Below are 12,898 nucleotides of genomic sequence, written 5' to 3'. Positions count from 1 at the left end.
ATTACTTGTAGCATTTGTTCAACCAATACCATGGACATCTGCTTCTCACTAATACGAAAATAGAAATAATATTTGCACACTTTTTGTGTATTCTCTCATCGGAGATAACAAGACATTTTTTTAATTATGCTAATTTGATTAACTTTTTATATGTCTTCAGTGCTGTCATCATAAAAAGAGAAAAATGGTGCAGATTGGACCTTCCGTAATGTTCCGTATTTTTGCCAGAATTGAAATGCCCAACAGGTCTATTATTTCCTTTTGAATCTGTGGGGCTTTGTTTTTATGTTAAATTTCAATATTTATAGCAATTTTAAATAAAGCATGGTTAGAAGTTTTTGTATAAATATAATCGTGTTAACTTTATTCTAGAACTTTGGACGATCTACTAGGCATTGGTAAAAGAAGGACAAAATTCCATGATCACTATAGATATCTAGTTTCTATGTTATAAACCTGCTTCCCTTTTCGGTTTCTGTTCTAATGATTATATTAACATTTTAAAAACAAAAACAATACACAGATGACAACAAAACAATGTGATGAAGACTTCCTAGGACGCAGCTAGTCATCCTGATAGTGTATTTTACACTATTTTTCACTATGTCTTCTTCAGCTCGGATACGTTAGTTTTAGAATCACAATTGCTAAGACTATCACTATGGACCTAATTGTTAATGTCTGCCCGACCCTTTCGTTTTTTACCCAGTACAGTACATTTTATATTTTCAAAACCAAACTCTCTGTCTCTCTTTCCTCCCCCCACTCCATTAATACTGTCAATATTTCAAGGACATACAGGGGAAAAAAATAGGGGATGAACTGGCAATAATGATCTCTCCTGAAACGCTTAGTCAGGGTATAAACTTGATGGAAAGCTTTTTATGAAAACAATCCAAGCCGTTGGTATATTAACTCAAGCTGGAAACTCTGGTTGGGGCGATGAGACTGAGTAGTTAGGCGCTTGGCTCATGAACCTGGCGTCCTGGGTTCGAATCTCGGTGAAGACTGGGATTTTAATATTTAATAATAATAATAATAATAATTTTATTTATAAAGCGCTGTTAACAAACAAAATGTAGGCTCAAGGAGCAGTAACAACATTACAAACAAAAACACGAGAGCTAAAATGACAGTTAATCTAAAAAAGTTTTAAAGAGATAGGTCTTAATGTTCTTCTTAAAAGTGGTGTAGCATGTTGTCTGTCTGAGATCAATGGGGAGTGAGTTCCAAACCTTTGGTCCGTGAACTGAAAAAGCACGCAGACCGTAGTTTTTGAGGGAGAAACGTGGCACTACTAAAAGCGTTGAGTCCATTGAGCGCAGGGCTCTCTGGGGGACATATGGAGTAATCAGTTCGCTAAGGTACAAGGGCATCTCATTGTTATATATACACTGATGACAAAGTGTGGCGACCTTGTAATCGATTCTCGCTTTCACGGGAAGCCAATGGAGCGTGCGCAAGAGCGTAGTTGCAGAATCTTGTCTAGTTTTTTTAAGGACTATTCGAGCGGCGTTGTTCTGTATACGTTGCAGCTTGGCTATTTTGTCATCAGGTATACCTGCTAGCACGGCGTTGCAGTAGTCAAGGCGGGAGAGTATAAATGCCACAGCTAGCGTTTTTGTTGACTCTGTTGTTCAATATGGTCGGATCTGGCCTAATCAGCGCAGCTGCAGATAAAGACCTTTGCAGAGCTGACTTATGTGTGGGTCGAAAGATAGTGTTGAGTCGAAGAAAACTCCAAGATTCCGCACTACATGGACAAAAGGAACATGGCAGTTCGTGATAAAGAGAGAATCTGTGCTTTCAACTTTTGAGACATTGTTCCTAGTGGTAATCTTAATTATTTCTGTCTTGTCTTCGTTCATCTTGAGTTTATTTTCAACCATCTAATCACTCACCCTTGCAACGGTACTACTGATTTTCTCTGCCAGATTGCGGTCTTTGGTTTGGTGGCCAATGCCATCAATGTGAACATTTTTCTCAAGTAAGATTATCACAGAGGTCTCTCCTGACCGTTTCTAAAGTATAGTTCTTGTAGAGGTGAATGAAAATCCCTTGAACAGCCTTGCCTTCATTTGTTACTGACACTTTGTTTTCTTATTCTAAACTTTGATGTACATTAAAAACTTTTCTCTGATTAACTTTCAAATAATAGTTTCTGATAGTTTAACATTACATATATATTATACAGACATCCAAATCCATTATTTGCATATTTACAATTATATATCTCGTTAATGTAGAGGTTATTTCCTTTTTTCGATATCAAACAAAATAATTAATGACTAATAATTAATTAACTAATTGTTTAATTTTTAAAAATTGACAAACAATCTGTTAAGCACAATAAATAATTGATATAACAATTTTCAACTTGATCGGAGAATTGGTGATAGAGAATAAACATGAACAATTATCTAAGGGTACAAAACCCTACATATTTAGCCACATTTCTGAATACTGAAGGAGTAATGTCCCTTGAAGGTATCAAACAAAATAGTTATTACCAGTAATAACTGACTTATTGGTGAATATTTTTTTTTATTGATTCACGTATTGTCTTCACAAATTAATAATTGTACAAAGTTTCAACTTGATCCAAGAAGGAGTATAAGAAAAATAAAGTGTTCAATTTGGTTACCTGACAAACACACAGAGTGAGTGGTATAAGCTTTGTTTAAAAAAAAAAGGTCTTTGATTCCGAAGGTCAAGGATGATTATAGTGTTTCGCATGTTTCACGTGACTACCTAAAAAAAAATTAAATTAACTATTTGTAATTAATTAACAAGGGAAAGATATTCTACTTGACTTATGAGCTGGTATAATTAGTCCTCTTGAGGAGGCTTGAGCCCTTAGTTCGTACAAATTTTTAAAAAAATGCAGATACGCTAAACAAAAACAATTGGTCAAAATATTTCTAATAGCACGGATTTATTGATGTAAGTCTAGATTATTTAAATTTAATTGCATGACTGATCCAAACTAATTGGTACAACTACACTTTATATAAGCTTTTTTTAAACAAAAAATATTTGGTATGTATTTGTTATATTATAGACACGGATTTAGACATACCTATACTATGAGCTCTGTGATGCTGTCTGCTTCCGACTTCTGTGGTTTATCTGCAGCCTTGCTCTACGGATTGGCTTGCAACCCAATGCTTCCTGAGCTTCCATTTGAACCAATCGGAGTAGCGTACCTTATGGCAGGTAAGAAACAGTTTCAAAGTGGAGGAAATGTTATTTCTAAGTAAGCATTACATTAAATGCAATAACTATAATTGCATAAACTCTAATCTTATCTTATCCTAATCTTACAAATGTTCCTTCAAAAGAGAAGATAATCGTGTTAATCTAGTCATGCATATTCATTAGAGACTTAAACTCAATGTTCTTTTCAAATATTTTCTTCCTTTGGCATTTAGCGGCAAGTTAACCTGTGCCGCGTTACAACTCATTTTATTATGGATTGCTGCCTGGTCGTGCGGTATGCGCTCTGGACTGTCTTTCTGTGGTCTCGAAAGTTCTAGGTTCGAACCCTGCATGCAGCCATCCCAAGTCGTCCTGGTTGCGCAAGGATGTAACTCTCCCCCAAAATCTGAAGGAACATCCGAAAATTGTAAAACGTTTAAATATGAAACATTAACACTTCGGAACTATGATATGGTAGGCGCACTGTACTGTCGTGCGGTGGTCTTGATCGTCCAAGGTTCATTCCATCGCGCTGCCATTCGCCGTAGTCCTGCGGGAGGTTTGGACAGGGAAGTAGATTATTTTCAACTCTGAAGGAACATTCTAAACAAATTTTTTAAATTCTGAAAGAAATGAAATAAATGAAAAATGTTTATAGTTTTTAACCTCACTTGAAAACAAGGCGTGAGTTTCGGCTAATTGCTTTATTCACGTCCACAGTTTATCCTCGAGCTTTTTTCTCTAAGATGTCGTGCAGCATCACAGTGATGATGACAATCCAGAGATGTCTGTGTGTCTCAGCACCGCTCAAACTGAGGAACAGACTAACCCCAACCCGAACTTTCACCTGTCTGATGCTCATAGCTGTAGCAATGGTGTTTGTCAACTTTATTCATCCGTACTTCGGGTCTTTTCAATTAGGGTTTGACTTTGAACCAACTAAAAACAAGACGACTCTAAAAATGCTGGCTAGTTCTTCATACAACGACATCAAGGCCGTGTCCAGTTTGTTGAACTCTTTGGTCTTTCTTGTTCTTTTTGCAATCGAGCTTATGTCGACGTCCATCTTGATCATTAAGCTCCATAGCTACTCCATCTGGCGGCAGTAAGTAGTCTTCTCAAGAACCATAACTGTAAAAGAGCGTTCACATAAAGGCAAACAAAATTCTGGCGTTATTGTTGCTTTGTCCTTGATTCTCTTGATTAGCTATACACCTTACGCCGTGAGCTGTCTGGTAACCATGTCACTTGACTTATTAGGGGCTACTGGTCAACTGGTCAACCACCGTACCAAACTCATGTGGTCTGTCTCATTTGTTTTACAAAATATTCATTCCAGCATCAGTATTTTTGTTTATTATAACATGAGCTTGAAATACAGGGAAACTTTTCAGAACTTGATATTTCATAGACAAATAAAATTGAAAGATACAGATAATGAATGAAAATATGAATAAATTATCAATTATTTATTATAATAGTATCATTTCATCTAAGGGCATTGATTGCACAGCATTTGACACAAAGATTCAGGCGCTTCACTCTTTCTCTAAAACTAGCCGAAAGCAAGCAAGTTTACTTAATTCAGTTATTTTTATAATAAACTAGCCTGAAATAACCCGCGGCCTGCGGGTCTAAGTTTGTGTTTACTAATCTAGTGGATTGGATATAGATGTATGCATGGGCGTAGCCAGGGGGGGGGGGTTCAACCGAAATGAAGACAGACGCCTAACTGATTTTTTGCATTGATTTTGTTTATTTTAGGTGAGATTTTAATACTAAACCATCACTTGCCCCAGCGCAGCCAAGGGGGTTTTGAGTTTAAAACCCCTAGCAGGGGGTTTTGCAGTCTAATTCCTCTCTTCTATAAAACAAAGCAAAAAAAATGTAAATGACAATCCCCAAATTCCAAGAGCATAGCTAAGGAAGACTTTGATTTTAAAACCCCCCTCGGAAATTTATTATAAAACCTCCTCTTCAATACAAAAAAGCAAATTACACACTGAGAATGCTATGAGCGCAGCCTAATGGGATTTGAGTTTAAACCCCCCTTCAGCGGGGTTTAAAGCTAAAAAATACCTCTTCAATATAAAAAAAAAGCAAATTACACACTAAAAAGCATAACCAAAGGGGTTTTAAATTTACCCCCCCCCCCTTTCAGTGGGGTTTGAAGCTAAAAAAAAATACCTAATCAATATAAAAACAAGCAAATTAAACACTCAAAAATCTTTGAGAATAACCAAAGGGGTTTTAAGTTTAAACTCCCCTTCAGCGGGGTTTGAGGCAAAAAAAAATCCTTTTCTATAAAAAAAAAAGCAAATTACACACTCAAAATGCTATGAGCGTAGTCAAAAAGGGTTTTGAGTTTAAATCCTCTCTTCCAGATATTTTTTTTTAGTTTAAAACCACTCCAGATGTTTTTGAGTTTAAAATCCCCCTATAGAGAATTTTAAGGTTGAAAGCCCCCTCTTCAATATTATTCTAAACTAAATTACACTCACCAAATTCTATGAGCGTAGCTAAATAGGGTTAAAAAAAACTGCAGAGATATTTTAGTTTAAAACCCAACAACAGATGATTTTAATGATAAAACTTACATTTTCGATATAAAATCTAAAGCAAACTACAGTCACCTAATTCCAAGAGCGTAGCCAAGAGAGGTTACACAATTTCTACCAGTGGCTGAACTCCATTAATAAAGTGCAGTGGATAGTCATCTGCCGAAATTGAAAAAGACTAAATGTGGCTCAACAAAGATGGCTAAGACGGATTTTAGGAGTTAGTTATATAGATTGGGTCTCAATCAAGGAAGTGCTATTCCAAACTGGGAGTCGACCCTTTAGTGACAGAGCGTCGCATGAGGTTTGCGGGACATGTATTCCGACAAAATGAATTACACATAATAAGAGTTGCAATGAGATGGAGGCCATTACGAGGAAATCGTAAACAGGAACACCCTAGTACAACTTCACGCCACACTTTCATAGAGGTCTTCAGAGCAGGTGGGAAGAGGCTTCAGACATGGCCAGTGACAGATTGTTGTGGAAACAGCTTGCCACCCAATGAGCCAAAACGGCGCGGGAGGATCTAAGTCAGTAAGAATAGCACAAGTTTTGAAATAAAACTTTTTAATAGCAGAATACTCAGAATATGCATTTTTGAGGCTTTCAATACTGGATTTAGTGTTTGGCGGCGGGGCGAATATGGGGGAGCTCACAGCGATCCCGCAGATCCCATTGCAGTCAAGGGCGGGGAGTCTACAAAGTTTCCACTAACTCCAGGAAGAACCTATTCTAGGGTATAATAAACGTCTTCCGACAGAATGAAGAGTCAGAATGTAATAAAGATTAATTATATACACACACACACTTATATATATATATATATAATATAATATAATATGATTTAGTTTTGCGAAAATAGGTTTATCCGAAGCCGATACATACATATCTATTAAAAACGAAAAGAGCGATAGATTAATAGTGCAATTAAAACGGGTTTACCCGATTTGTTAAATGAATGGGATTATAAAGTAAACAATTAAACGAAATAATTTTTAGTACGCGATTCATGAATGAATATAGGCCTATCTCAACACGGCTTTGCAGCTTTCGTAAACGAATGTATTAAAAATGCTTTAGAAAACCAAATTTGAATGTTAATTTGATCAAAATATGAAATGAATGGACTATAATTAGTATGTTCATGTTTTAAAGTATAAAACTATCTGTGCGAAGAGAAGTTATATCATATTAGAGTTTTAGACCTAGGCATGGAAAGATTTGTAACATTACGGTATTGTCTAATAAAAGAATGTTCGTCAGGAAATCTGTAGTCACAGATATAAGGATATAATAGAATTGGTCCTTTTTTTTTTTAGGGTCTTAAGTTTGTTTTAGGGCTACAATACATACACTACGGTCTAAGTTGGTACCCAACAGGGGCGGACTGGCTGTCAAAATCGGCCCCGGCATTTCTATTCCATTCGGCCCCAAACTTGAATGTCATATAATAGGCATCCAACTCTAGTTCTACTTGTCCTAAAAATTAATGTGTTAAGTTTGATAATGTATCAATAACTGAACGCATGCACAGAGTAAACTCTATATCTTTATAAGAAATATAAGCGTTATGTTGCTTGTTAATGGCTAAGTATATGTAGGGGCCCTTCAAGGATGAAGCCTACTACGGCTGTTGGCTATTACATTATTTCGGAAAATGTGATAGATAAAATGAGCTTTATACTGTAAGAGTCTCTTAAAGTTGTTTTTTAAACACGACGCTCAGAGGGTCTTTTTTGCAACAAAATGCTGCTATAAACCTTACAAAAATTTAATACTTTCTATAGTGACATTCGTGAGGCCGTTTAGGTGGCCTTACCGGCCCATTTAGGTACCGGCCCACCGGGCATTTGCCCGAATGCCCATATAGCCAGTCCACCCCTGGTACCCAAGGAACATTTCTGCCAAGCTTTATCAAGATCGGTCAAACGATTTTGATTTCTATACGGGGCATACTTACATTCTGCTTTATATAATAAATTAATATCATTGAACAGTTGCTGAAATATTCATTCTCAGCACTGTATTTCTTCATTCGTCTTTTGTTAGAGCAGTCTTAATCTTGACACGACCAAAGATGGGGCGAAACCTTGTTGATCGTCCAAGGGCTGAGCCGAAGGCTCTTCGAGCCCTAAGTTTGAAAAAAAAACCTGTTTGGACGCCAAACAGTAAAAAAAAAAAACATGTGTGAACACAGTTCTGTTTGAGAGAGACCCGAGTCAATGCCTATATAAAGCATTGCTGTTTCCAATGCCTTTGGCCCCAGACTCACGCTTGGCTGAACATGACCGAAGGCCGAGGACACCGGGAGCCTTCGCCATTTTCCTTCGTTATACCAAGCTAACCGTGGGGGACTCGCCATTTATGCAACGGTCCTTTGAGGAACGGCGCATGAATTTGTGACAGGTTTGTGGGGACTCCTTTACAACTCCGCACCGTGCAATGAGGGGGAGGGTAACTGGATCAATGTGTCTCTCTTTCCTATCCATTCCCTTACTCCTCTCTCTATCCTTGTTTCTCTCTCGCTCTCTCTCACTCACCTTCTCTTCCCCCCTCTCTCTCGCTTTGCTTCTCTCTATATATATTTATATCTCTCTGTTTCTCCACATCTCTTTTCTTTCTGTCTCTCTCTCTTTCTGTTTTGCTTTCCATTTCTTTCTCTGTTTCTCTCTCTCTCTTTCTTTTCTCTATGTCTCTCTCTCTTTCTTTTCTCTATGTCTCTCTCTCTTTCTCTCTGTTTTGCTCTCTCTCTCTCTCTGATTCTCTCTTTTTTTCTCTCTGTATCTCTCTCTGTTTCACTCTCTCTTTTTTTCTCTCTGTTTCTCTCTCTCTCTTTTTCTATCTATTTCTCTCTCTCTCTCTCATATTCTTTAGTACTTTATGGATTGTGCGTGCCCATACAATTATCGATTTTTTTTTTCTCAGTTTAAAAGGAAACCTTTTTTTTTTTAGAAATTTTATTAACAGTTTTCTAAACTGATGACCTTTCTCTATGGCACAGTTCACCAGCAGTCTGTTGTATTGATTTACCTAGTCGTAAAGTGTGGGTCAAGTCAGATAAACAAGGCTCGTGTCTGCTACAGAACTAAACGGGAATTCCCTGAGACCGTACAATTCGACCTAATTTATGTCAATTTTTATTAAGGAAATCTACAACAGTAAAAAAAAAAACCCGGAATTTCCGACACTGTACAAAGCAACCTAGCTCATATAGCAAGCTATGAAAACTTTGTAAAATACTTAGCCATAGATGTCAGATCGCAAAAAAAATAAAATACAAAGGTTCCCTTGACTTAGGCGGGGGTATACGTTCCAACACCTCCCGCAAATATTACATTTCTGAGAAATGGAAATTTTATATAAGTACACAGGGCCGCCGCGAGGGTTGTGGCCGCCTGCGTGCGATATTAAAATATGTCGCCCCCCCCCTTTTTTTTTTAAATTCATGAAGACTGAGCTACAGCGCTCTTTAATTTAAATCTATTTTTGTAGACGATTCCTTTTTCTTTCATATATAACATCATTGTCGTATCCCCATGGGCCCTCTAAGTTGTTTTGTTGTCAATTTTAATTTTGCGTTTTTTTAAAAGAAACTTAGTCTTAATTATAACACAAATTTAGTTTTTATTGTTTTTTTATTTATATTTTTTAACACTAAGTTTAGGTAATGAAATTTTACTACAAGATGTCAGTTTCACAGGTCCATATATAATCAACACACGACTAGGCTTTTGTCCGAAACAGTGTTGCCTACATTAATTTTAAGCGTTGTAAAAATTTCTTCATGGAGACAGAATTGAAGATGCGGCAGGTTTTCACTTAAGTCGGCAAGGGGTTTGATACCGAACCGGGACTCGGCGCTAAGCGTATTCTGGCCTTTTTCTCTTAGTAGGAAGAGAGAATTTTAAAAAGGCTAATATTAATGTGTTTGCTTTCAGAACACATCCTAATAAAAAAGAAAAAGTCAATATCCATTTTAAATCTAATCATAAAGAGGCATCCCTGGCTAATAGTATTATGCGAGGGAGATTCTAGGTAGGCCTACATATTGGGCACGTACTTCTGTAATGGGCGTGTGCTTTTTTAAATATTCTTCGTGTTAAAGAAAACGTTTCTATCGCGGACTTTTTTTCTTCACACAAAAGTCGTCACTATAATAAAGTGCAATAAACGGAATAAATGCGACTATTCTGAGACCAAAACAAATCTAGAATAATCACAATAGCGGAGACGTTTTAAAATGTTTTCTTCAAACGTTTTGACCCATATTGTTGCAAAAAGCGGTCTACATTTAACAATGTCTTATTAGAAGATATGAGGCTTGGCAGCTGAGCGATAAAGCACTTGGCTTCTGAACCGGAGGTCCCGGGTTCGAATCCTGGGATTTTCAATTTCGGGATCTTTGGGCGCCTCTGAGCTCTAAAGGGTACCTGACATTAGTTGCGGAAAGTAAAGGCGGCTGGTCGTTGTGCTGGCCACGACACCCTCGTTAACCGAAGGCCAAAAAAAAAAAAAGAGATGAGCTTTAATAATCTGCCCGATAGACCTCAAATCAACGTTTTTACGCTTTCATGTCTCAAGATTGTCTGCCGTTTCACATATGCACTAGCTAAGCTAATTTCATCATTCTCAATGCATAACCACCAATCAATCGCTTAACCTCTTCTTACCGCCGCCTAGGAAACACACAAACACTGTATAACACCCCTTTTTGTTAGGAAGTTGAGCCGCCCCCACCCCCTATTCGAGGTACTCGCCACCACCCCTTGGGGCGGCGCTTATGGAAAAACCCATAAACTCGCACGCCAGTTTCCAAAATAGCTTCTTATTGTACGAATATCGTCTGTACGTACAATATTTCTGGATATGAAGCGTCGCAGTACATCCACTAACTCTTTAAACCCCTAACTAACAAGTTCCATTTTGCTTAATAACCTTTACAATCTATCACATGAGTAAACTCTGGTGAAGGGGAGGTAAGAACACATTTTCTAACTAACAGTCAAACAGGCCAACAATGAAATGAGACAATCAAGAGTGATGTTAATTCAGAAACATTTCATTCGGCAATGAAGGGAATCTGTCTACGTCATCGCTAAACTAATACGTAGGTCCTAAACCTCCCACTGGACAAACTTGACTTTCTCGGATCCTAAAGACGATAACATATTAACTTACTTAGTCTTAGGTCCTCACACGCCGTTTGGCTCTTCGGGCGGCAAGCTGTCTCCACAAAGATCTGTCACTGGCAATGCCTGATGCCTCCTCCCGCCTGGTGTCCACTGTTTTGAGGTCCTCCATGAAAGTGTGGCGCTTTCCCCGTATTGGCCTCCATGTCAGCGCAACTCTTGGTATGCGTAGTTCATTTTGTCGGAGAGCATGTCCCGCAAACCTCATACTACGCTCTGTCAAAACCCCACTAAGTGGTCAACTCCTAGTTCGGCATAGGCTTTCCTTAAATTTCCTTTTTTGGGACCCGATCTACATAGCTGACTCCCAAAGTCCGTCTCAGTCATTTTTGTTGAGCTACATTTAGTCTTTACTCAATTTTGACAGATGACTTCCATGTCTCACATGCATATATTGACGATTGTGTTAAGAAGGTGTATTTTTGTCTCAATTCCAATGGCTTGGCTTGTCCAAATAGGTCGCAGCCTTTGCAAAATGCTCACTACCTTTCCTATTCGGCACGCTATATCATGGTATAATATAAATATGTGACGCGTTAAATACCCAAACAGGTTTGATATTGACAGCTTCTGTACGTTTTATATTGATAGTCAGATTGAGATACACATACACTGTATATTGAGATACACATACACTGTACATTGAGATACACATACACTGTACATTGAGATACACATACACTGTATATTGTTGTTATCCAATACGTTAAGCTTACCAATAAAGGAGGCTTTTAAATGCGAATATAGATTGTCATATTTATTATTCCATACTCAAGTAGCTTATTATTCAAGAATATAATGATGAATTGCCAAACAATAGAAGTAGTTCATTCATTTAATTACCTTGGGTCAAACATAACAAGAGATGTAGGATCATTGAAAACAGTGTTTCCCTAACAGTGTTCCGCGGAGCCTTAGTGTTCCGTAAGGCCTGTATAGGTGTTCCGCGAACTACTGGGATAATTAACTAGTAGGTCACCACCGGAATTAATTTCTTATATATATATATATATATATATATATATGTATATATATATATATATATATATATATATATATATATATATATATATATATATATATATATGTATATATATATATATATATATATGTATATATATATATATATATATATATATATATATATATATATATATATATATAAACAAATAGGCCAAATTTCGCTAAATACACAGAATATGCGAAGTATTCCGTTAAAGAAAATGTTTGAGAAGCACCTGATTTCAATATGACAACCACTTTCAGCTTGACATCCACTACCTTGAGTAAAGAAGATGAACACCAGGTTCCAAGTCAAATTAAAACTGTATTCACTAGTGGTCTCTGTACTCGGACACGGCACGTGTCTGAAAGTCTGAAACAAGAAATCAACACTTAGGGAGTAAATGCTACTGAAAACTGCTGGGTATCAGATAATAGGAATAGATGACAAATACTGTGAAGAAACGAAAGCTGAGCTGATTTGATCATATTGTAAGACATGACTCACTGTCAAAAGTCATTCTTCAATTTACAGTATAGGTGTAATGAAACAACAAATACTAGTATACCAATACTATGGCTTTATTCAACAAAATGAAGCTACAGTAAACAGTGAATGAAACCAGCACGTCTCCTTTATCATTGATGAAGTACTATAAACACACACACTGAATATGACTTTAAAAAAAGTAGATGATTACGTCCTACGCGTCATGCATCTAGTCATTCATGTTAACCATGACTTAAATTCTGCCAAGTCATTGGTTTTCCTGGGTGACTCAAACAACCCATTTGAAGCTCTGTGCAGTTCCTCTTACCATAAGGAACAAGGAATATGCCTTTATATTTGTATCTTTCTGAGTATTTATTTATTGTACTTAACAAAAATGAATCAATACAAAAATATTCACTTAGTCATTAAACCATTGGTGTCCGGACATATAAACT

The 12,898-nt window shown here is 37.0% G+C and overlaps 1 long non-coding RNA gene across 1 annotated transcript; it reads right to left on the bottom strand.

The window, feature by feature from the left end:
* Positions 1–2,683: 2,683 nt before the first annotated feature.
* On the bottom strand, positions 2,684–12,333 carry LOC129927818 (uncharacterized). Its single transcript, XR_008779511.1, has 3 exons — positions 12,187–12,333; positions 3,080–3,206; positions 2,684–2,751 (listed from the first exon to the last, which is right to left on the bottom strand). It is a non-coding gene; the product is annotated as an uncharacterized LOC129927818 (long non-coding RNA).
* Between the last annotated feature and the right edge of the window lie 565 nt (positions 12,334–12,898).

Source organism: Biomphalaria glabrata, chromosome 8 (assembly GCF_947242115.1).
Source record: "Biomphalaria glabrata chromosome 8, xgBioGlab47.1, whole genome shotgun sequence".
NCBI classification, from domain to species: Eukaryota; Metazoa; Mollusca; class Gastropoda; family Planorbidae; genus Biomphalaria; species Biomphalaria glabrata.
Note: the sequence above shows the minus strand (reverse complement) of the source record. Positions and strands in the feature narration are given on the sequence as shown.